The sequence below is a fragment of the Parasteatoda tepidariorum genome, chromosome X1 (assembly GCF_043381705.1).
Source record: "Parasteatoda tepidariorum isolate YZ-2023 chromosome X1, CAS_Ptep_4.0, whole genome shotgun sequence".
In the NCBI taxonomy this organism is placed as follows: domain Eukaryota; kingdom Metazoa; phylum Arthropoda; class Arachnida; order Araneae; family Theridiidae; genus Parasteatoda; species Parasteatoda tepidariorum.
The window spans coordinates 35,569,352-35,596,791 of NC_092214.1; the positions used below are offsets into that span (position 1 = coordinate 35,569,352).

General features: G+C 27.4%; 1 protein-coding gene across 6 annotated transcripts in view; it reads left to right on the forward strand.

Moving 5' to 3' along the window:
* Window positions 1–27,440, forward strand: part of LOC107448983 (FAT atypical cadherin kugelei) — a 638,818-nt gene that overhangs the window by 55,550 nt on the left and 555,828 nt on the right. The window contains exon 3 of one of the 6 annotated variants that reach the window (XM_071187807.1): window positions 2,371–2,409. The exons of the other annotated variants lie outside the window; for them this stretch is intronic. The gene's annotated coding sequence lies outside the window, so the exon portion shown is untranslated. The remainder of the gene's footprint in view (window positions 1–2,370; window positions 2,410–27,440) is intronic. 6 annotated transcript variants of the gene reach the window in all.

Consider the following 27,440-nt stretch of genomic DNA (forward strand, 5'->3'; position numbering starts at 1 on the left):
TCTATGGAAACAATAAAATGTTCGGTAATTTTTACCGAAGCGCATTACTAATAATATTGATAAAATTAACAATAAAATATTAAAATATGGGTTTATAATTTGGGATAAATTTAGTAATTTTATCAAAATACTTTAGAGAATGGCATAAAAAGCATTTATTCGGTTAAATTTATTTTTTATTTGTATTTTTTACTGAATATATGGTAATAAAGACTATAATTTTGAAATCCGGAATTTCCGATTAACCGTTGCCATATGAACGAAAAATATTACCAAAATGAATAGCTTAAACACAGTATATTTTGATTTTCATAACCAGAATTATAGTTTTATTTTAGTTATTTATTTAGTTATAATTTTTTTTTGCTTATGAAAAAATTTACCAAACGAATAGCTTCAACATATCTTGGTTTTTATAACCAGAATTATAATTTTATTTTATTTATTTATTTATTGTTTTTGCTCGCGATATGTCATTACCATACAGTGCGGCAATTTCATCAGACTTGTTTTTCTCCCTGTAGAGATCATAGTTTTTTTTTTTTGATTTTAGTAGGAATTTCTGTGATCTGAAGTAAGTGAAAAAAAATGAATTTGCAAATAATAATGATTTGCGCAAGATATTAAAAAAATGGTGGAATTCTAAAAGCTATATTTAACTACTTCATTGTAAAATCTTTTTGTTGTAAATTTTATTCGTATATATATTTTCTAAATTGCGCATTGAAGTACCATTAAAATTCTGAAATAGCTTCAGTTCCCTATATTTTAATTTTTGTGAGTATGAAATTGCTAATTGAATTATAAAAATTAAAATTTCAGATACATGGAACATTTATTAATGTTATTCTGTTAAAAGCAAATTCTTTGGTTTTGTTTAGTCTTGCAATCACCTATGAAATAGAACGAATAGAAAGAGAAAGAGAGATAGACAATAACGCAAAAACCATCGTGATTTTTTTTAAAGACATATTTGTCTATTTATTTTAGTTTTTATGTTTTTTAGTTTTTTTATATTTTATAGTGTAAGATATTTTACATTTCTAAACCAATTTGAGGAAAAATAAAACAGAAATTAAAACTTAAAAAGGAGAAAAAGGAAAGCATTTTGCATGCATAATTGCGCTTACGGATGAAAAGGTTTTCATCGACTTTTTAAATGACGCTTTCTTTAACCAACTTTCTTTATCTTCACCGACACGTTAACTTCTACAACCTTTAACCAATGTAATTAAAAGCTTTCTAACTAATGTATTTTCCGTGGCAAAAAGATTTGTTGAATACATTCATAGTTTTCTTTTACTAATTAGATAATAAAATCAAACTTTAAGGGATGTTTGAGTTTGTATGCAGATTAATTAATCAAAAGCTATAGCGCTAATAAAAAAAACTAGCGAAAACCACTTAAGTTTTATGAGGAGAATTTTTGTGCCTTCGGGAAAGAATTATGTTGTTTTGGGGGAACACCTGTTAAAATGTGTAATATATGTAGCATATAGCGCTGGGTAGAAGGTATTTCATAACAACTGCCTTTATAGTATATTTTATAGATTCCTAATTAAAAAGGTAAATAAAAAAAGCTATATACATTTGAGATAGCAAATTTAAAAATGAACGGGTAAAGACAAAAATTGCCAAAGGAATTTTTTATGAATCAAATAATATTCCAATTTTTCCAGCAATCAAACAGGTTTTATGTTTCCAATTTCCCTACTTCAGGAGTAATTTGTGAAATTTCAAAATAATTTTTGTAAATAAGCTTATTTAAAGAATATTCCTCACTCAAAGAACCTCAAGAATAAAAAAGATCAATTGGAACTCTTTTTTATGCATTTTTGATAGGGATTACAAAAAACACATTAAGGGCAGTCATTACGGAGCACCCTGTATGTATTTTTTTCAACAGTTTAGTTGGAACTTATGTTTTTTAAAATAATGTTCCCAGAGGAAGTGTGCTTCCAAAAAATGGACTCACATTTTTATTTAACACGAATTGTTACACTGTTTTCATTTAACTAAATTCTATGGCTTGAAGTATTATCATGAACTTAATAATTTGGGTGTATTTTAACTGTAACGCGAAATATATAAAATTCGTAATATTTTCCTGTCCGTTAATTAAAGGTGAAAACACTTATAACACTTTAATTGCGTTTTTTATTCTACTTTTTTTATTTAAGTTATAATTAATCCATATGTTTCTTGTATTATTTCAAACCTTAATCGTTTTGAATCTTATGGTATTGAATGTGAGTAATTTTTATTTACAGTCTATGTTTGGACTGATAGTCTTTATTTTTTAAATTTTTCTGAAGATCGAAAAATATTTGACTTCAATATTTTTACTAATTATAAAATATTATTTTTCAGGTAAGCCAAACTTCTGCTAAACTGCTTCAAAAGTATAGGGTGCGTAAGTTGCTATATTTCCTGCTCATTTTGATTACTTTTAATAATTAAAATTCTTTTTTACAATTCTGCATCTCTTTTAATAATTATAATTATTTTAATTTATTAAACATTATGTACATTATAACATTTACAAATAGAATAAAAATAAAAATTTGTTTTTTACATATGCAACTTTAATTGCATATTTCTGAAAAAAAAGCTCTCTCAAAAATTTTATAATCGTGTTTGAAAAGTAATATACTGTTAAATGGTTTATTTAATTATTTGAAACAATATATTGACGACGAATATAATATTAAATTACTAAACAACCCACTGTACCAGATATGCAAACATACAAGAATCGTTAATTATATTAGTTTCTTGTCTTAATGCTCAATAATGTTCGCATTAAAAAATTTAGGTTTTTACACTTATTTGACATAGAAATATTTGGCATTAAAACCAAAATATTTTACTGTAATACCTACGTTTTTTTTAAATTACGAACTAATGTTGTATTATTTAACATTTCACATTTTTTTTTCGTTTAATTTTATATTTATACTTAATGACTTCGATTTAATATAAAATTTTCTGCAATAAAAGTGGATGAGATATAGAGATATTCAATGAATCTCAACGTTGTTTTTGTAGGTATTTGTTGTTAGTTACCGCGTCTTTTCAAACAAATATTTTCTGAAATATTTCCAAACAAATACTTTATAAAGAAGAATAAATGAAAATAAATAAATTAAAAAAAAAATGATTTTTGAGGAAATTTATTCTAAATTCATAAAAAATAAATATATTTATTATCTAAAAATACCGAGCTTGTATGCACTATTAATTTTTCAACAAAGTTTCATAAAAGTTAACGTTAAGGATATAAAGAATCAACTGAATGAAGCTTTTATTTCATTTTTTAATCCCAAATGAAAATTTTGAGATTAAACTAAAACATCAAACGAATAAAGGATTTTTATTTTTTAACATTTTAATTAGCAACATGTTTATATAATATAATATATAAATTAATAATATTTTTTTAAATAGATTTTTACTGCTAAGCTGAAATTAATTTTTAATTTTTAAATTTTTTTAATTCCATTTTTCAATCTTTTAACGGTTAATCTTGTATAGTTTCCATTCTAGCTGTTTCTTTATATTTTCACTTTTTCTCCAACTCTTAATGAAACTTTGTTTATTGGTTCGTCTACACACAGCAATACTTTTACTCTTAAAATAAAAGAAAACATTGCTCTGAGTTAAAAAAAAAAAAAACGTTTTAACAACCTCAACAACGTCTCTGTAAATCTAATAGGAAAGTATTTTTGTTTGAGTTGATTTCTGGTGTTCCCAAAACTAAATTTTTGTATCTCATTAATTAAAAGAAACCTACCTACTTCCGACGTCTTCAGTTAATCCATCATTTGAAGTTGTTCGAGCAAAGATTTTATCAGTCACTCTCTCTTTATTCTTTTTTGTTCGGTTCTATTCTGACTGGACTTTGTACAAAAACTCGTAGGATTGAAACAAAAACGAAATTTTGAGTTCTTTTGATAATCATTAATACTGAAAACATAAATTTAATTATTATTGCCATTTATTATCCATTTAAAAAAAAAAAATTAAATTTAATATTTTTGCACCTCCGAAAATACTTGGTATTTTCAAGATCAAGAAAAAAAAAACAATTTTCACAATACTAACCAAATACTTTCACAATACTAATCAAATAACTTGAAACTATACTTAAACGTCAAATTTTAATGGATTTAGAGTTCAGAAAGAGTGATCATTGTGTTTTTGTTTCTGGAAAGTACAAATATGCAGTATTAAACGGGGCTCTCATTTAAGATATTAATTTTCCTTCTCCCAGCCCAGGAAGTCATTTCTTTTTTTTTGGGGGGGGGAGGGGGGTCAAGTTTAGTATCATTAAATGCATCTCTTAATATACACCGAAGAGCCATTACATTATGACCACCCTGCTAATAACATGAAGGACCACCTTTAGCCCACAAAACTGTTAGCACCCGCCGTGGCATAGGTGCTGATAGGTAGTCTGAGGTTCCTGGTACAAAGCGTTCACCAACTGGTCCTGCAATTGCCTCACATTGCGAGGGGGTAGCGTGGCAGCACGAATTTAGTTTTCCAAGTATGACCACAAATACTCTATTGGATTAAGGTCAGGTGAATTTGGGGGCCAGGAAATGACTTGAAAGTCACTGGAATGCTCCTTGACGGTTCGATCCTTATGACATGGTGCATTATCCTGTTGGTAAACACCATCCCCCTCAGGAAAAACTGTTGCCATGAATGGATGAACCTGGTCTGCAACTATGTTCAAGTAGCTTACAGACGTCTGGGATTGTTTTATGAGGATTATGGGTCCTAATGTGCCCCATGAAAACATTATTCCTGGGCGAGAAACCATGAAAACATGGGCGAGCCCATTATTATAGATGTTGGGTGGTCATAATGTAATGGCTCTTCGGTGTATTTCATACTCGTAATTTTGGATTTTTGATCAGATGCAAGATATTTGATTATTTCCTTACTTTTGGGAAACCCTGTGTTCGATTACCATGCAGTTATTATTCTGGTTTTTCCTAATTTTTAATTTTACTTTTTATCTTAATTATTATTAAGATGTAGTCATATTTCAATGTTATCATCGTGGCATACTTGAATAGTTTCTTTTCGTTATTATTAAATATTGGGATATTATTTTAGAACTTGCATGATAATAATGCATTTGCTGTGTATTTTATTTTTTGTGTATCAAATACTTTTTTTTCTATCTTTTTTATTTATTTATTTTTTTTCTTACATATTTTTTTAGTCTTGCATTTTCTTTTCTTTTCATCTACTTAATTAAAATATTAATTTGGATCACATATGATTTTATGATAATTAGCAATTTATATTTAATTGTTGTAATATTTTTCAATTAATTTGAATGCTTCATCGTTTCGAAGCTTAATACCATATTAATCAATACGTTTATAGATGCAAAATTTTTTTAGATATCTATTTGTTTTGAAATAGGTAACTTCATTATTTTGCACCTCTGTTTTTCTTTTTAACGTATTAATCATGACAAACACACTCTATCCTAGCATATTAATATATCACGTAAGCATTTGCGCTTTTCTCATTCATCACCATATGTTATAAAGTGAAATTTGATAAATAACAAGTCTTCTTTTGGCTCCTTTGCGCATGACAAAAAAACTGTGGATGACACATTCCTGGCTTGAAGCCGAAGTAATCTGTTTTACAAGAGATTATGGTCAGCGAATAATAAATTTGCAAATAATGTTGCTCTAATATTTGTGAGCTTCGTGTTAGACTACTTAAAATTCTGATTCATTCTCATGCGGTAATTAGTTTCTTAGACTAATATTTTAAACTCTAGTTAAACAATATGCTGATTAGATTGAAATATATTTAGTCATTTATTGTAGTCTTTAATGTGGTAGAAAGTTTTTCAATATAAATAAGAAGCAATGCTTTTAAGTAATTAAATGTTTCTATGGGACATAAGCTGTATTAGTTAGAATACATGAAAATGGTAGATACTAGTGCTGAGCAATGTCAGATATTTAATGTAACGATACATCGTCAAAGCATATCGATATATCGTGAATTCTATTTTTTTTTACAGTGGGAAACTTCTCTAAATAATAAAAGAATGCAGCTCGAATTGAAATATCGTTTTTTAAATGAAAATTAGATACAGTTATGCAAGTTAGAAAATGAGTTACACACGATTTAGAGACAATCTTGATTATTTTTAATATTATCATGATATTATCTAACCAAATTTAAATGTTTGTAAAATATATATTTTGTTTTCTCCTGTATAATTTTCGAAAATGATGGTATAGGACATGTTTATAAACTTAACTACGAAATTACTTAACGGGTTCAAAATTCTGAATGCAATTCGAATTTCAGACAGATCAGTTATTTTGTATTTCGGCGTAATTTTCTGTTTATTATTTGAATTCTAGAGATTTCTGTACTTCTTATCTATTTTTTAAGTAGATATTCTACAATGATTTTAATTCTAAATATACAGTCTATTAGGAATACTGGTTTTAAGCAGCAATTTATAAAGAATAAGTAAGTTCACTGTGAATAAATTAGAAAAATTAATTTTGAATTTTAGCCAGGTTCGATTTGAAATTTTACCGTCATATTTCTATACTTTCTAATACCGTTTTCCTGCTTTTACTATTTTGTTTTCCATTTTTAACAACCAGAAATAAAAATAAATTTTAAAATTGTTAATGTTTAAAGTGGGTATTTACAACGATTACGTTTTCAGTGGAAAAATGTTCTTTAATTTATTTCGTGAAAGATAAAATAAAATACGCAAAAAAATGAGCCAACTTGAATAACTTTTGATTCTATGATCTTATCTTCATGTTCTAGGGCTCAATCTTGATTGTTTGAAAGGGTGACTTCGGATATACTAATTGATAACGGAGATGATATTTTAAGTTACGAAATTAGACACAAAGGAGTACTTTCTCTGAATAAATATACCTTTTTTTTGACGTATTCGGATTTTTAACAAAACTCGTATGTTTAAAATTCGATTTCTCAGAAAGTATTTGACTGATATCACTCAAATTTTGCGTTTTGCCATGTAATATTAATTTTTTTGAAAGTGGTGTAAAAATTGCATACCTTACAATTCAAAATTTTTCAACTATTGTTAAATGAAATAATAAATTTTTACTGAAAGTTATTTTTTGCATGAAGTTATTTTTGGATAAACAAATTTTATAATTGTGAGCAAAAAATGTTCAATCCTCTTAAAAATGTTCTTAAGATATGGTGATATACGCAAAAAATAAAATAAACATAAAGGAGTTCAAACTATTGTGGCCATATTTCCCAGATTGCTGCCACCCCCTAAATGGTAGGGGTCAGAAATCCGAATCAGTTGAAAAAAATGTTCGTTTATTCAGAGAAGGTATGTTTTTGTGTCTGATTTCGTAACTTAAAATATCGTCTGCTCTAATTAATTAGCATATTTGATGTCACCCCTTTGAACTATCAAGATTGATTCCTAGAACATGAAAATTCGATCATAAGGATCAAAACATTTTCAAGGTGGTCCGTTTATTGTTCAATAAAAAAGTCATATTTATACAATATTACTCTACTTTAAATTGAGTTTTGTAAATGCTAAATATTTGTGCAATATTTTTTTAGTATAATGAAGTTCATGCGACTTAATCATTCTTATGTCATCAAAATGTCATCAACATCGTCTTATTAAACTATTAAGACATCTGCACAGAATAGTCAAATAGCTTTTGATGTCATTGGTGTCAATAAAGCTTTAGGGTACTCCTGAAGGGTTAGGAATGTGTCCAACTATTTACATTGACATGAAACGGGTGTCTTGTACAACCTTTTTTAATTAATTAGATGACCTGATGATCAAAGATGAGTTGTCGAATTTCTCACGGTTAGATTCGAAATTAATTTGCAGTAATTAATTGAACTCTTTGACGCAGCTTTGACATTTTTCATAAAATTCTTCTATTATAAATAATTGTTAAGAATTTCTTTTTTAATTATATTATATATCTGTTATTATAATAAGTTTAGAGTTGGTTTGTAAATGTCTGTGTGTTTTTAAATTGCTTTGAATTTAAGGGAAGTGTACCGTAAACAAGCGTTACTAGAAACCACTTTTTCTAGAATTTGGACTTATTTATTTTTTTATTTTCGGACTTATTATCCGAACTTATTTATTTATTTAATAAACTGGTCCTGATAATCAATATTTTCTCATTTTAAAACTGTTAAGGGGAGAAGGTAGGGCATATATCAATAATGCTAAAACTGATCTTTTTTCGATACATCTTTTCTATTTTCTAAGAAACTACTTCTGATATCGCTTTGAAATATCTTGGGGATATTTGATATTATACCAGTTGCAAGCTGGTAACTGATGCACGTTAAATCTGTCGATTCACAAAGTCCTCCATATTCCCATAGCAAATCAATACCTCTGGGGGTACTGAATTGGAGTTAGATCGTTCTCTGATTCAGGTTAAAATTGTGATCTGTGAATATGAATGAATGCATGTATGAATGGGTTCGCCCTATAAATTGGTGTGACGTATGGGTGGCAGAAGTCGAATTCTTGGCCATAGATGGCGCCACTGAAAACCAGAACCCTCTGCCTAAACAGGCATACGAGAGAGGGAACAGTTATCGCAGTGTAAATAAAATATTCTGTGAAAAACAAAATTGAAGCAATATCCTACATAGATGCTAACAAAAAGGTGCACCGAAAGAGGTCAGTTTTTACATTTTAGGAATATGCTCTACCGACCTTAAGGTTATTATAATATTTATGCATTTAATATTCTATAAAAAAATAATATTTGTCCTTGATTTGGCTTGTTGTATGTTCATCCACCGTTGGCTTGTTAGGTTACTTGAATAGCTTTAAACGGTTATAGTTAGCTATTTGATTAATTAAACTTGAAAGTTAGCATTTAGTGTTCATCATGTTAGAATATTTTGTGTATATTTCATTATGTGCTTGAGAAAATTTGCTTTGAACATCCAGATATTTGTTAAAATAGTATTGAAAGATTATTAATTAGAAACTTACGCATTATATTTTATTAATTAGAAACTTACGCAGGTGGCGTTTTTGATTGAATAAAATTTCGAGTTAGCAGTAAACCCTTATTAAGTAAGAGGAATGTTGCTTGTAATTAATTACTATAAAAATATGCTTTAAATTTGAGAATTTTTAAAATTTTTCTCGTTATTTTAGTTTTTAATTGTTGGAATTTATCCGTACGTAAATTGTGCACTTATTGAGTAACTCAAATATCAAATTAACAGTCAAAATTATTTTAGTTATAGTTTATTATCCTAGAAAATATTCTATAAAAATTTAAGTATTTGTTAATTTTTTTAACTGTAAACGCATATTAAGTAAGGAAAATATTGCTTTTAATTTATTTCCCCCAAAAATATGCATAAAAAATTAGAGAATTCAAATTTTTTTTTGTGAATTTAGTATTTACTTGTTGGAATTTTTTCAAATGTAAGTTGAGTGGCCCATTTGATTAGTTTAAATATCAAATTAACAACTGAAACTCTTTGGTTGTAATTTATTATCCAAGGAAATATGTTTTAAAAATCTAAGTATTTGTTTTTTTTAAAAGAAGGCTTATTTTCATTGGTTAGAATTATATCAAATGTAAGTAGTCAGCCCTTTTGATTGATTCATATAACAAATTAACAGTTACCATTCACTATGTTAGAAATATTTTTTTTGTAACTTATTTCCCAAGAAAATATGCGTTATAAGTCTTAAGCATTTATACATTTTTTTAAAGAATTTATAATTATTTTTTTCTTTTTTACTAATTAGAATTGTTTGAAACATAAGTAGGCGGCCTTTTATTTCGATAAACCACTTTCTCCCTGTATTTCTAAGAACCTGTAGTTTGCATCTTTTGTGGTTTAATAAACCAATTCCTTGAGAATAGATCGATTCGTTAGCTAAAGCAGAATTAATGAGGCGTTGGGCGTGAAAAGTTCGATAAACTAAGTTATGAAGAACAGCATGTGAATTAATAGACTAGTCTTCGGAAGCTTAATGTAGAATTGGTAATGTGCTGCCCCTGCAATAATTGGATGCTGACAGTAATGTATTTGATAAAATTTCTTGTTTTATAACTTGCTTTCTTGGCTATTTATTTTGTTTTTAAGATAAAGAGCTATTGGTTATAATAACTATAAAGAAATATTTTATGTAGAATAAATCTGTAAATTTTCCTTTTTGATTTATGAACTCTGCCAAATAACTACATTTTGTAATCTATTTATTTATTTTTGTTTAATAGTTTACTTGAAAAATACTATTAAAATTGGGAAATTTTTGATCAAAATACGAAGGATAGAAACAGAAGAAAACGTTACGTGGAAAAGAAGTTTTTTACGGAAAGGTTTCATGCGTTAAAGTTTTTATTGCCATTATATCTTGTACTTTCTTACAGGGTTTGTTGATTTAAATCACGATTTAAATCATGATCTAAATCAAATGATTTTTAAAAAAAAAACGATTTAAATCAACTGATTTTTTTTATATGTATATTGATTTTAAAAGTTAAAAAACAGTGGTTTAAATTATTGATACTTTTATTATTTTCTTTTCTTAGTTTTAAAATTTTTTTTAAATAAATTGCTACATTAATTAATTTTAGTNAAAAAAAAAAAAAAAAAAAAAAAAAAAAAAAAAAAAAAAAAAAAAAAAAAAAATGCAAATAAAATGTTAGTTAAAATTCTACTTTTTGATTGAAAAAGCATGGAATTAAAATCTACATTATGTTTTATTGGTGGAAAATGTATATTTCTAAAGCTTGCGGTTATATTAAAAAGAAATTACCCTAATATGCCAAAAATAGAAAGAAAAAAAAAGGCTGATGAATTCAGATATTTTTTTCCTGATATAGTGTCATTCTTCCCTTTCATGATGAACTCAGATATTTTTTTCCTGATATAGTGTCATTCTTCCCTTTCAAAGTCTATTTGAAGCAGTAGAGTTATTAACTGGTAACTGGTATTTTTTTCTTATAATATGTTTGCAGTATCTTTGACATTATCAGATTTTCCATTAAGAAATTTTGTGGAGAAAAAAAATTCCAAAAAGTACATAAATTTTTTAAAAAAACTTTTGGCTTAACTTATTTATTTTGATGTAGGATTAAAAATGAATATTTTAATATGAAAATATATATTTATTTTTTAATGAATGACCACATTTATAAACACAATCTGTTACATTTATTTCGTCATATTAAAAATCAAGAGAAAGAAAATCTCAATTTTAAATTGAAATTATGGTTTGCTCACAAAATACTTTTTCTTAAAATTTTATTTTTTTGTCTCATAAGAAACGATAAATCCATATTTTTGTGCCGATTTTTTTTAATAATTTTTAATTTTCACAATTTATGTCTAAATTTTCACAAAATAAGTATCTCGCAGAAAAATCTAGATAGACCCCTGAAGTATTCTTTAAATTCTCTATTTGATCTAGTCTTTAAATTTCAATCATGCATTTGTTTCAAAATAAAAAAAAATCCGATTTAAATGAAAAAAATCTCGAACCCTACTTTCTATTCATGATATCTTGTATTTTATAATCATGATTCATTTCATCTATACCTTCTATTCTTGAAATCTTGTATGTATTTTCTATTCATCATACACCCAAAGAACAAGTAAGGTACTTGTTCAATGTTTTTAAAATGAACAGGAGTGGTGTGGAAAATTAATTATTGAAATTATTGTTATTATCTATTTTATAAGTACATTTTTGTACTCCGTGACACAAAAAGCTTAAAAATTATGAGGTTTCTTTTTTTATTAAAAAAAAAAAAACTAATGCTGACAGTTCTCGTAAAAATGGGGATAAATTATGTTTGTATTTGAATTAGAATAAAACGAAAGCTAACTTCAACCGTTGTACATCAAAAAATGTTTCGAATGTCTTCATGATCAATCTTGTTAAATGTTTTAAGCTTCGTAAAAGGATTGCAGTGGCCCAGGGGTTACAGCGTCCACCTTTTAAATGAGGTTTGTGTCCCAAGTTTGGCTGGTCATCACGCTTTCTGCACCCGGTTCGCAGGCTTGCGGACGCAAAATATCCTCAGTGAAAGACGGAATATGAGTTAAAATTCCAGGACGTCGAGCTAACCGCGGCTGGTTTTCGTCGTTTTCTGTCCTTATATCGCAAATGTAAGCAAGTTTCATCAGAAGTTTTCTACTGACAGTAATTTTTCTCAATGCTTGATCCAGGAGTTTCTTTGTCTTCTGAGTTGGGTTCAAAATTGCATCGCTAAGTAGTTGAACTTTGATAGCCGTTAATCCAAAAATAGGTCCAGCTGTTTAATGCCGATCATGAAATGAAATAAAAACTTTAAAACAATAATCATAAAAAAAGAGAAATCTTTTTTTTAATATTTACACTTTAGAGCTTACTATTTTAATTTGTTTAAGAGAATTTTAAATTTTTTTTTAATTTTGATACATAAATGTTCGTAAAAATAATAAAAAGAAAAAAATGCAATTTTAAAACTATAAATTTTTAGTAACAAAATTTAAAATAACGCAATATTTAAAAAAAAAAAATTCAATAAATTTGAAATAACATAATATGTCTAAGACAAATTAAAAATTGGATAATTTTAAGTTAAATAAATTAATATAAAAGCGAAATATTTTTAGTTATGTAAAATAAACAGCGCATAAGTTATTTAAAATGTTCAAAATTGAAATATTTTTAAAAATATCCTGCACAAAACAAAATTTGCATACTTACTTAATAGTACAATATTACAAAAATTCAAATAAATAAATAAATTTTTTAAATAAAATTTTAAAAATACGTCTCAAAGTCCCTTAAACTAACCTTGAGCCAAAGATAAATTTTGAATTAACTTAATAAAACCTCTTTACCTATAATTAGCCATAATGAGAAAGAGACATAATATAATGATATCCCTAATGACGTTGCCATCAAATTAACTTGAATTAATTTCTTCCCTTTTTTATCTTCAAGATTCGTCCAATTACTTACCCCTGTGATACACGATGCATAATTTCAAAACTTCCAATATCATCTTCCTCTTTCTGAGCCTAGTTTTCGGTTCTTTTTTTGCTGAACTAATAAAATATCTCGATGAATATAAACCACCACCAATTGTTCCACTTTGGAAATAAGAAACCTTGTAGCCTCCGGTCGAAGACAATACATAATTCAGGAACCTAAATGAATACAATAAATATCAATGAAAGCGAAAACAAATAAAACCGCTTTTAGAAAAGGAACAGGCCCATGAAATATGAAAACGGGAAAAAGAAGTAAAAAAAAAAGTTGTTACTTGCAGCAAACTGGCTAAAGTTCCTCCACAACAACTGTGGTGAAATATTTGGAACATAAAGACAATATCATTAGGCGAAAACGGGACCACTTTATGGCGGTTCTGAACTGTTGTGTATGTCCAAGTATAAAGGTGGGCTTTAGGGACTACCAGATATAACTAGGCTTAGAATTAATATTGTTTTTCTTTTATGGATGGAATTATTGAACTTGCGCCGACTTTATTTTACTCAGTAAATACTTCCTTGTTTGGTACTTCTTATGAAAAGGATTTGTTTATAGGTGTTATAAAATTTAATAAATAATGAAAGAAGTTTTTTTCAAAAAGCTCCCAAACTGCAAGGAAATATTTTTATAAATTTCAACTTAGCTATTTAAACATTTTGCCTTAGAGAAACTATGAAATAATAAGCGTCAAATTTTAAACGATCATTCAATTTCATCAACAATTTTCAGCAGAATAAAGTTTTGTTTCTTTCATGATGCTAAAATCTTGTTTTTTTTTCTCGATAACCTTATTTCGAAGTCACATTTTTTAAATGTATCATTGTGTAAACATAGAATATTAATTTTAAATTCTAAAATTTAACGAAGGTAAAAAAATAAATGCGAGAATTTGAAAATTAAAAAGCAGAAGAATTGAAAGATCGCTCTTTGAAGTGGTCCGGAGTGAAAGACTGGTCCCAAACTTTGATTCCTACATTTTTACTAATATTTACTATTCTAATCTTATTCATTTGGCCATCTGGAGTGGAAAATTGCTACTATCCTCAACCAAACAATCCTTGTTAAATAATTAAGCATTCGATAAAAGTTTTTGAAATAAAACTTACATAAGAGCTTTGAATAAAGAAAAAAAATTATGAAATGAGTTAAAATTTGGGATGAAAAAGCTCCAAATTGAACGATTATATCGCCGAAGTATTTTTGCAATTACTCTCTCAACTAAATGTTCATAATCCAGTTTATTTTGATAACCGTTAGAAATTATTGGTTTTGACTAAGATTAATTATCCAAACACCATTCGTTTATGATGTGTAGAATCACATTATCGAGCAAATTTGATGCAACTTTAGTGAAGAATGAAAATTGCACTGTTTTCTTTTGCGAGTCTTAGAAAGTGCTTTTTGATAATTTCAGAAATCGCATTAAAATGCAATTTCAAAAGTATATAACAAGAAGACGTTTAAGGTTAACAAAACTATTCTGGCAACATATTCATGCGACAGGACAAATTTTCTTTCTAATTTAATTCCTATTTTAAGTTCGAAAGAAATTAAAAATATGGCGCTGCGATTTTCCTGTATAATTTTTTTAGCTAGTGCAATATTCGTCCTCCAATCCCAAAATATAATTTCTTCTAATGTTGGATATTTCGAAAATATTGTAATTTGTTTTAACTCATTTAGGAGTTTTGGAAAATCGTAATGTATTTTTAAATAATTTTTATTCCTTTGTTTTCATGTTTACTATCTGCACAATCATGTGTTGGAAAATCTTTGAACTAAAGCCAAGACTTTCCAGAAAACAAATATTTATTTTTGCATATGAATTTTCTGCAAGAATTGTTTAATTTTTCAATCTGAATTATTTTCCAATTGAAAGTTTTTGAGAACAATCAGTCGTGTTTAGAACATCCACACAAGTACCACATGTTAAAATGCTATAGCTTTGAGAAATGTTATAGCTTAAAGCAATGTTCCATGTTATAATGCTATAGCTTTCTTTCAATGTTTTTACCCTGTATTTTAAAAGTTATATTGCAAATTTCATGTCGTAGAATTGTTTTTTATTGTTCATAAATACTCATTTCTATGCTCAGCATAACATGATTTTCTTTTGTGAATCTTAGACAGCTTTATAAATTGCACTAAAAATGAAACCTTTCTTCACTGTCCCAAATTTAAAAAAAAATGCTACTGAAAATGAAGAATTGAAGCCAACTGAAATCCAAACACACCATTCCAGATTTATTTTTGTCGCATATAATTTTTTTTTACTCCCTGGGAAAAAGCGTACCAAGCTTGAAAACTGATGCATGAAATAAGGCACAAAAAGTATCCTCCTAAAACCGTCATCTCTCCAAAAACTAATCTATAATAATCATAATAATCAGTCAAAAATAATAATAATCAGTCTTATTTAGGACATCAGCACTTGTACTGAATTTGCAATATTAAAATGCTATAGCTTTGAGAAATGCCATGGATTTGAGCCATGTTGAATTGCTATAGCTTTTTCTTTCAACTTTTCTTACATTGTTTTTTTAAAAGTTCGATTGTGAATTGCGTGTCGTAGGACTGTATTTCATTGTTCACAAATACCCATTTCTATGCTCAGTATAACACATGATTTTCTTTTGTGAATCTTAGAATGTGCTTTTTGATAGCTTTGGAAATTGCACTAAAAATGAAACCTTTCTTCACTGTCTCAAATTTATAAAAAAACAATGCTACTGAAAATGACGAATTGAAGCCATTTACTGAACTCCAAACACACCATTCCAGATTTCTTTTTATCGCATACAAAGTTTTTTTTACTATTTGGTAAAAAAAGGCACCAAGCTCGAAAACGTCTGATGTATGAAAGAATGCACAAAAAGTACTCCCCAAAAACCGTCGTCACGTCGAAAAATAATTCCTTAAATTCCCAAGTAATTCACTATCTGAAATAGCCTGCGTAAAGAGAATAAAAAATATATAAAAAAATAAATTTTCTGGCAAGAATTCTAGACGGAAATTTGAAGTATTTCTGAGAATGTTTTCCTACTATCTCTAACTACTCAGTCGTCACGTCGTGGTATTATTTATTTTTGGTGAGTAAATAAAAAGTATAAGAGTTGATAATGCTTGTTCACCAAGAACATGGAGAGATATTAAAAGTGAAAACGTATTGCGAAGTGTTGGATGCGATGGGGTTATTAATATTACTTCTATTCAGCTCTTTGGTTTGCTTCTTTGATAGTTTTTCTCTGAATTTTCTAGTGATATTTCTAAAAGGTAACTTTGGAGAAATTTTATTTCATTTACTTTTCCCATTTTCAGAATTTATTACAAAGCACATAAAGATCGTTTAACTTGTTTTTTCTCTCCTACCTTATGTTTATTACAAACAAATGTTAGCATAGTTTTTCGGATAGAAGTTAAAACACATTAAGGGAAATAAATTTAGAATATTTAAACACGTAATAATAATAAAATATTTGTTATAATATGTTGCAGGTGCTGCATTTTTATTTGATTAATTGATAAGAAGTATTGTGTAATAAAAATTTTCTGAAAGGAGATATATTTAATCTCTTCATACACAAAATAATAACGCTTATTTATCTTAATGCTAAATTTAATATTATTGTTTAAATGGTTAGAAAACGAAAAAATAGTTGTTTTTAGTTCAGTGAAAACTAGTATATAATATATTGGTAATATAATTCTCAGTTCCAGCTTGAGCCATAATATTAGTATTTTGAACCATATCATCGTGCACGTTTCACGCAACCTGCATAAGGTGTTAAGGTAAACCAAGTTTGAGGTCAGATTGAATTACAATTTAGTATTTTTAATTCTGATAAATTTATAAATAAATCATAAATAAATAAACTGAGTATATTAAACTTAACATGATCAAATTCAACGCAACGTAGAAATGTGTTAAGTTTAAGCAATTTTGCAATTGATTTTAATTAAAGTTTTAATTACTTGAGTTAAGAGTTATTTATGCATTTTAAGCATGACCTGAAATATTTTAATTTTATAAGACATTAATATTAAATAAATAAAAAAGACGTTAAAAACTTAATAATATTAGATAGTTTATTGAGAATTGTAAAAATACCATCGCCTTCATTTTCAGAAGTTTCAGTTCGAAATTGAGCCTTTCTTAACTACTGTGAGTTAACAACAGTATTTATGACTTTTAAGTCAAGTTGACCAGCCTGTCTTTGGCCAGCTCTTTCTGAGCTAATTTTCCACTGAAAAAAAGTATGGTAAAAACTACCAGAATATGGTAAAATTTACCGTGTTTCTGACTCAATGGAAGCACCAAATAGTTTGGTAAATCGTTACCATATGAACGAAAAAATTACCAAATGAATGGTTTAAATACGGTATATTTTGGTTGTATTAACTAGAATTATAGCTTTTTTTTATACCAGGAATTCGATTAAGATCATAGAGTACGGTTTTAAAAATTTTTTTTCTCCGTGTGAAAGTGATGCAAATCGTCCATAAAAAAGCTTCGAAAAATACTATTAAGTAAAAATACAAGGTAGAAAATTGTTTTTTTGCTTATTAAGATTTATTATCATTTATTCCTGTCTGCACAATAACACTATTAAACTTAATACTTAACTAGCAAAATAATGACTCCTTTTGTCAAAGTATGTAGAATATTATTTTCAGTATGTAGATTGTTTTATTACTGTTTTGAATTAAAGAAATAATTTAATTTCATTATTTATGACTATTTTTTTCAAAATGCTTGTAAGTATCTACTATCGAAAAAGTCGAGTCTAATCGAAATCTAAAATCGAATTACCAAAGACTGTGGCCTATTATATTATAACTATTACACTAAATTACGGTAGGCATAGCTGAAGTTTTAAAATAATAATTAACAAAAAGTGTGATTTATGTTATAATTTAAAAAAGAGTCTTATTTACGTTATTTTGTAACTATTAACAAAGAACATTCACGAATATTAGCTCTCAGAATAATTCTGATATTATTTTATTTATGTCTTCAATACTCCTCCTAGAAAAACTATATAACATATAACTATATAACAACTAAACATTGTAAGTTAACCAATACTACACACATTTTATTGCAATATATATCACATCTTATTTAGTTTAATTAGTACAAAAGCGTAACTTTTTCTCAGTCAAGTCTATACTCGAAGTAATTTATTGGAGGCTGACTTATATTGGTTTTGAAGATTGCTTAGAAATTACTTTTTGGTTAACTAGTGAAAGCGAAGTAATTGTTTTTCTGTACTCTAGAGGGTACTTTTTCTTGGTCTGTCTAAACCATTGAAAAATTTTACTAAAATGAGTCTATGATCTATAAATTCATATTTCATTTTTATTCTCCCTTATAGATTTATGATACTTTGTCTGCCTTTGAGTTTAAAAGTAACTAAATGGAAAGCAGTCTTTAGGGAATTGGAAATCCATCTTATTTATCTTTTGAAATAGATTGAAAATATAATTTGCTGACTATTCATTTCACAGATTAATTTTGGTATATAGGGTGTTTCTGAACTTATTCCACGTATAAACTTAGAGGAAAGGTAGGGCACATCATCATGATAGGTATTTGGATAGCAACCCATGAGCGGTAATGTAATCGTTCATCGCTATTACGAACTGTATTTGAACCAGTACTTTTATCATCGTGTGTATTAGAAAAAAAACTATTAATCTAAGCTATCTTAAATTTTTGTTTCTTTATAATAGATGTCGAAAACTGCATTGAAATAGGTCCAAAAATAGGTGGGTTTTTTGTAATAGAATAATTCGGGAACTAAATTGCCTAAGCTCTACAAGTTCATCACCAAATTATTTAATAACAATAAAGCGGCTAATTTTGGGGCCTGTGTAAAATCAATATTCCACAATTTTTATTAGGAAATAAAGAATTAACTCAAAATTAAGACGGTCTTGTTCTCAAAAGTACTGGTTCGAATACACGCGTATGAAATACTGCTTCAAATGTAGTCCGTAGTAAGGTGGCGCTCCTAGCGGCATGACATGGCATTTTCGATCATGGGTTTCTCAATTCTTTTCATGAGCTCTACCTCTCTTATAAGTTTGTACTGTGGAGTTCAAAAAACCAATTTTAGTGGAGTTGAAATCTATTCCTTATTGCCTGTATAATAATTACATCAAACTTTGACACGCAGTAACATTTAATATAAATGAGATTTATAAATTAGATAGTTTGTTCAGGTTCTTACTACAAGTGGAGGTTTTATTTAGTGCAAAAACTTTTTATTTATGAAAAAAAAACTACATTTTATGAAGAGTGTAATAGTTAACGGAAACGTGACTTGCCTATCCCAATGAAGGGGAATGACATCGGTTTTGTCTGGAAGTTTATAGTTTCCAGACCAGCGATGATTCTCTATAAGTCTATAAGCTATAACTAGGCGAAAAGCTTTAGATGTTAAGTATTTGAAAGCTCGTTTATAGATTCATATATACTTCGTGATCTAGAAAATTGATCTAGTAATTTAATTTAGGTGATGAATTGTAAATTTTATTGGGTGAAAGCCTAACACAAAATATTATGTTATTACATCATCTTCAAATCAATGAATTGTTCAATTTAAGTGACGATTTAATAAAGCATTTATTCAATAAAGGACAGAAGACACTCTGCGCTATGTAGGCTAAAGCAGACAAAAAAATACATAAATGGACATACTATAGTTTCAGTTCTATTCAGAACATTCCTCAGTGTCTAAACGTCAAAAAGTGTTATTTGACGTTGAGACACTGAGGAAGATTTCTGTTTATCGAAATAAAATTAATATTTTAAATAAACTGTATTTAAAATATACCTACGCAATAATAATTTCTAGAAAAACATCATTATTTTTTAAATTTTTATTACAAATTTTTGATGGAAATAAAAAATTTTATTGCTTTTTTACCCTGTAAGCATTCCATGTGTTCGTAATGCTATCATTTGGCCTGCTTAGTTTAAATAGTTATCTTTATAGAACAATTAAATTTTTTCTACAAAGTGTGTTCTTTTTATTCTATCTCTCTATTTTCTTATGTAAAAATAAAGTTGCATTTAAAACATAGTTTCATCTCTACCATTTTTTTTATCCGTAAGTTTTCAGAATATATTTCATGAAATTAAGATTCTGAAAGAAATCTTCCATTTTCTATGCTACAATTGTTTCGAGTTAACTCTAAGTGAAGTAACATATTCTGAGACCGTCACCGTTACAATACGAAAGTTTTGCTTTTATAAAAACTTAGCTTGCGAAAAATCTGAGAAAATTTTCATCCATTACTGCGGATTCCCCTTTACCAAATTTCAATTTCCGAAACATTTTCATGCGAATGCTAAAATTGAAGCTCTTTTCTTTAGCCGAGTTAAAAAAAAAAAAAAGAAAAAAAGAAGAAAAATACAGATGCTATATCTATCCAACTAGGAAAAGGTTAGAGCCAAAGAGAACCTTCAATTTCAAACTTCTCTTGCTTCCACTGCACTTTTCTTTTCTTCTTTTTTTTTTATTTTTTACCGTTTAAACCTGCGGGAAGTGAACTTGGCTATTAAGCGATTCACTCACGCAAGGATGTCGGTAGCCATTTTGGAATCAAGTCTTTTAAATGGCCGAACATTGACTGGGGTCATTTAAAAAGAAAAGGAATAAGTTGTTGTCGGCCATTTTGTATCTTGTTATTTTGTTTAGAGATAAAATCAAAACATGTCAAGATTGCGATCTGGTTTGCTTAATAAATAAAATGACATTAAATTATTTATTTATTTATTCGGATTAAATCATTCAATAGTGTTAAGATAGCTCAGATTCTGACAATTTATTTATGTTTGAGATTTTCTTGCGAAAAAAAATGTACTGTTTAATTTTTGCAGTGTTTTTTTTTCTGTCGCTGTAAATGATTTTTATTCTAATTCTGTGTAATTTTTATCGGAAATAATTATTTTTTTTAATTAATAGACCTAGACAGCGTACATAGCTGTTTAAAAGCGATAAAAATGTACAATAAACGTTGAAGAGAAAAGTTTTTTTTTAGTACCTAAAATTTAGATCCCGGTTTTTCTGCGATCATTATCAAAAAGTTCAGGGTACGTAAATTCTTATAAACATTTCTGCTATCTTCTGTACATTAATTCGAAAATAAACACTAAAACACAGTTAAGCTTTGCTTTGTCGAACAAAATCCAGATGATAAATCAGGACTGATTTTAGTATTTGTTAAAAGTTCCGAAGTGATTGTCTGCTGCCTATAAGACTTGTTTATTCATGTTTTAAATTTTGGTGTCAACGCTTTTGCTCTCCAGTACAAAGATGAACCTATTTTTTTTTGTGGATATTCCTAATAAATATAATTTGTCTTGTATTTTATCTTCTATTGTTGTTTTTATTAAAATATTTAATTTTTAGCGTATAATATATTAAAGATTTTAACAAATGATTCTTTAGACCAGTGATTCTCAACCACTGTGCCGCGGCACTTTTGTGTGCCGCTAAATTCTTAAAATGTGCCGCCAAATAAAAAAATGATACAATAAAAATTATAATGCTTTTTTTTATTATGAGTGAAGTTTAAATTAAAGAAAAGTGCATATATATACTTTTTATAATTTTTAACCGCGTGAACATCTCTTTGTGGGCGATTGTCCTGTCTCTGATAATAAAAGGGTTGTCTTAAAATAAGATGGTTGTTTAAATTGTATATGACGCACAAATTTAAAAAATGTTGTAAGAGCTAATCATTAAAGTAAGCTATGCAATTAATAAACAAATTAACAAAGGATAACTATCAGAAATTAAGCTAACAATTAATAATTAGCAAAAAAAAAACTACTTAACAAGAAATCACAAAACAATAACAGTTAATGTAAAAAAAAAAACAGTTAATAGCTATAGAAAACAAGCTAACAATTAATAACTAGCAAAAATAAACAAATAACTGTTACTAACTAATAAAAAATGGGTCGAAAGAAATAATGAATCTCTTAATGAATGTGCTTTTGTAGTACACATTATTTTATTTCACATTCGAAATTATTATTGCAAACTATTTAACACAGTGTAAAATAGGTAATTAAACAACTTTTAATCTAATTTTTTTCATAGTGTACCGTCAAATTTCGAAATCGTCAAAAGTGTGCCACAACAAAAAAAAGGTTGAGAATCACTGCTTTAGACATATTAATTAAATTTTAGGAATTAATTTCATTTTACCCATTTACGAATCTGTATTTGAATTACATAATAAAGAATAGTAAACTATTGATAACTTTCATTTCCTTGTTAAATTAAAAAGTAATATTTTCTGGAAAAAAATTTTTCGATTAAAATAAGCAGTTTTACGTTCGTTTTTGAATCCTAGATAACTTAATATTCGTCTAATTTGTTTCTATGAGCACTACAGCATAAATAAGCATTATTGCATTGTAGTCTTTCATTACAATGTTAATATATATTTCTAACAATTTTATTAAATATTGCCTTTTATGCCCTAGTTTCAGAAATATTTTCACTTTATCCTTTTCAAAGCATTATTTTATCTCTGTAGTTTTAGAATAGGTTTTCAATCGATATTTATTTATTTATTTGGAAGTTAAAAACCATGAAATTAAACTTTCTTCTTTATGTCTAGTCTTTTACAAAAAAAGACGAAAAGAGTAACCTCCGGGAAGTTTTTTTTAACTCTTTTTAATCTGGCCATTTAATCAACCTGTCGTTTCGCTTGTCGTTATTATTACTAAATTTTTCTTCCTTTATTTTTTTAATTCACTTTTCTTCTATCATCCAGTTGATACTCTTTAAGTAAGAAACTAAGAGCGCAAAAAATGTTCTTTATAAGAAGCAATAATGATAAAGAGTTAATATCAAACTGAAAATATGAAACCAAGCGATAGTGTGCATCATTAACTAAGAATGAAAACTATGTTGATGAACATAAACGAACTCAGCAACCACCGGTATGTCATAATGAACGAAAAATAATACATACTTAATGAAACAGACGTAATGTATAATGAAGCATAAAATAAAAAAATAAAGAGAATAAAAAAAAATAAATGAAAATATATTTTGAACGCTGTAACTCCCCTATCCCCCCAACATTCTATATTAAATCGAGTTATCTGGCTCAGTGACCGGAAAGGAAAAAACGATGGAACAAAAACTTGGATGATGGTTTCTTGCAAATGTGATTATAGGTGCTTAGCACAATGGATTAGAAAAATATGAAAAATATCAAAATTGCATAAAGATGCTAATACAGTTGATGGAAAAAGAAATACACAAATAAAGGCACAAAATGTATTTCTACCTGTATTGCTAAATCCATACACAAATTGATTGATTTCGTAAAGTTATACAACTATAAAAATGCGCAGTTTCTTTATTAATAAGGTGCAGATTTTTTTTTATCAACCTTACACTAAAAAAGCATTTAAGATAAGTGGGCGGAAAAGTTTAAAAAGGAATAGTAGCTGGGGAAAATGGAAACATTCTGTCTAGTAAGACAACATAATGGATTTTATTTTTATTTTGCTAAGGGTATGACAGAAAAATAAAAAAGACTAAAGTGATGTTTTTTTTTAAAAAAAAATTGGTAGAATATAAATTATTGTTAGAAATTGGCATTATATGTATCGATAAATGCAATTTCGCTAACCGGGTTGTGCAGTGGTGGCTAACTTTGCATCAGAAAGGTCCTGGGTTCGAATCACGGACAAGGCATGAATGTTCTTTTATTCTTTGTACTATCTGTCCTTAATGTGAGAGCAATGTTGGTTCCTCTGAAATAGTGGCCAACAAATCATACCTTAATGACGAGTGTCAATCGGTGGTCATTGGAAAAAAAGGCAATTTTGAAATGAAAAAAATATTATTAAACAAAAGTTAGACTAACAAATCAGAAATATTTTATCTGTGGATTTGTTTTAGATTTATATATATTTTCATCCATGTAAGAAAATATGCTTTTTTATCAATGCCCCGAAATTGCAAATTTCAGATTTAAGATCAATATTTTATACTCTAAAGCCTTTAAGGTGAATAACGGAATTTCAGTTTGTATTCTAATGAAAATATAACTGTTTAGTAAGTTTTTACTGAAGCTAATGTCTTTCACATTACATTGTGACCACCCTCCATCTATAACAATGGGCTCACCCAGGTTTTCATGGTTTCTCGCCGAGGAACAATATTTTCATGGGGCACATTAGAACCCAGAATCCTCATAGAACAATCCCTGACGTCTGTAAGCTACTTGAACATAGTTCACCCATTCATGGCAACAGTTTTTCCTGCGGGGGATGGTGTTTATCAACAGGATAATGCACCGTGTCATGAGGGTCGAATCGTCATGGATTGGTTCGAGGAACATTCCAGTGACTTTCAAGTCATGTCTTGGTCCCCAAATTCACCTGTCCTTAATCCAATAGAGAATTTGTGGTCCTACTTGGAAAACCAAGTTTGTGCTGCCACGCTACCCCTCGCAGTGTGAGGGAATTGCAGGACCAGTTGGTGAGCGCTTGTTACCAGATACCTCAGACTACCTATCAGTACCTTATGGAATCAATGCCACGTCAGGTACTAGCAGTTTTGAGAGCTAAAGGTGGTCCTACATGTTATTAGCAGGGTGGTCATAATGTAATGGCTCTTCGGTGTATATGTATCGTTTATTTATTTATTTATTTTTTAAATTAGCTAGAATATATATTTTTAGAAATTGGTGTTGAATTAATCGATGAAGATAGTTTTTTTTTAAAAAAAATAAAAGTATAATTAAAAAAGTTAGACTAACAAATCCGAAATATTTTATTTTTAGATTTGTTTGGATCAATACGTATTTTCTTCCAAGTAAGAGCTGAATTTTTTTTTAACAATGACCCAAAAGTGCGAATTTGAGTTTTAAGATCTGTATCTTATACTCTAAAAGCCTTTAAGGTGAATTCGTAGAAAGTTTAAAACGGGATTTCAGCTCGGATTCTAATGAAAAGAAAACTTTTCGTCGAGTAAGCAAACGTATTTTCTGATATTTTTACTATAGCTAATTTATCTCAAGAAAAGTTTAAAATAAAAGAAAATAAGAAATGTTATAGTAAGAGAACTTTTCCTTTTATCTCTTTCTGAATCCAAATATGCTGATTGCAGCAATTCTATCTATTGTGCGAACTTGTTTTCGACGCCTTTAGGGTGAAAAACTTTTGTAATTTTTCTTGGGTATTGAAAAGAAATCCAAAAGAGAATTTTCTTTTCTTCCCTTATTCTGTTAGTACTTTAACTTATAAAATCATAAAAACTGAATAGATGTAATTAGATAAGAATGTTGACCTACAGAATGAAAAACACATATTAGAAAAGAAAAAGAACGGAATTAATTAATCTGGTTTTAGTTTTTCAACCGAACGAATCTTATTTTAAAGAATATTAGAATAAACGGAAGTGAAATTTAATGAAAGTATACTTATTGAAATGATCTGAAGTAAGTTTCATTTTTGTAATTATTAAAAAACTTAATTAATTTGTTAATAAATGTTGACCTATGGAATGAAGAACACTCACTAGAAAAAGGTGAGGGAAAGTAACTAATAAATTTTGTTTTTTTTTCGACAAAGAATCTTATTTTAAAGAATATTGGAATAAATGAAATTAAATTTCATGAAAGTATACTGATAACTTACTTATTCAAATGATCTATACAGATTTAAGTTTTATTTTCTAAATATTAAAAAAATTCAATTAATATTTGTTATTCAGAATATTGAATTGCAGCTTGAAAAAACAGATATTAGACTAGACGAGGGAAAGGAACTAATTAAGTACTTGTTTTCAAGTCATAAGAGTCTTATTTTAAATAATATTGGAATAAATAAAAACAAAGTTTAATAAAAGTATACTTATTGAAATGATCTTTACGTTTTTAAGTCTTTTTTAAAGTATTGAAAAATTTCAATAACTACCTGTTGATACGAACAGTGGTAACAGTTAATAAAATTGACCAACAGATTGAAAAACATACACCAGAAAAAGGGGAGGCTAAAGTAATAAGTTAATCTGGTTTTTATTTTTAAACCAAACGAGTATTACCGAAAAGAAAAATCACGTAAATAAAATTTAAATTTAATAAAACTATACTTATTGAAATGATCTGTAACGAATTAAGTTTTGTTTTTTAATGTTAAAAATTGGATAAATATTTCTTGATAAGAATGTTGTTAATAAGTAAGAAATTTGATATGTGGAAAAAGAAAATTTAAATAGAAAAAGGGGATGAAAGTAATTAATAAACTTAGATTTGGTAAAGCTGAATAAAAAAAGCTGAATAAAAAAATAAAATTTAAACTTAAAAATACCTGTGTAGATTTTAGTTTTGTATTTTTTTAAAAAATATATTCAAATATTAGTTAATAAGATGGCTATCAACTGATATCGTATTGACCTATGGAAGGAGAAAAAAATATACAGGAAAGTAACTAATTAGTTTAGTTTTTTATTTGAAACTTCCAACCAAACACCTTTTTTTTAAAAAAAAAAGAGAAGAAATAAAAATAAATTTGAACCAAAGTATACTTATTACAATATCATGTACAAAATAATAATATTTTAATTTTTTTCTAAATATTTAAAAAAATTTGTTAATATTAGTCAGAATGCTTTATTTAAATGCAAATTAGTTTAAAATATTTGAATGCAAACTAATTTTTTGTCATTTATAACGCCTTTCATTTAATAAAATAAATATCTTTTTACGTTTAGAAATGGTTGTTTTCTTGTATATTAACTATTAAAATTAACACTATAATTTAATAACTATTTCGTAAAGTGAAATTTCCCACACTGAAAAACTTTTTTTCTTTTCATAATGACTGAATATCATTAATACCAAATGTCTGATAATACAGTACATTCAGGATAATGCAGTACATAATTATTCAACAAATTGAACTAAAACTAGTTAGTAATTTTATTCATTGTATACAAAAAATTTTTTTTGCAATTTGATCTCATGCTATGTTAAAGCATTAAATAACAAATTAAAAACTAAATTTCTAATAGTTAACTAATTTTTAATTATGAGTTTGAAATGCATTGCTGATTGAATAAGATTTTACATAGCATATTGTTTCCCTTTATCTGATAGTTATTTGGTTTTTAGTATTTTAAGTTAATCAAGTTAAAAATTAACTAATTAGGTTATTTACTATTTTAAGTTAAATATACATTAGCATCTATGTTAACAATCTGTTCAACTTGTTTAATAAGCTTTATTACGTACTGCATTTTATTTTATTGTTATATTTTTTCGTTATTTTGCAATCAATTTGCATTTAAAGTAAAGAAAAAGTCCTAGACATAAAATAACAAAATATAACTAACGA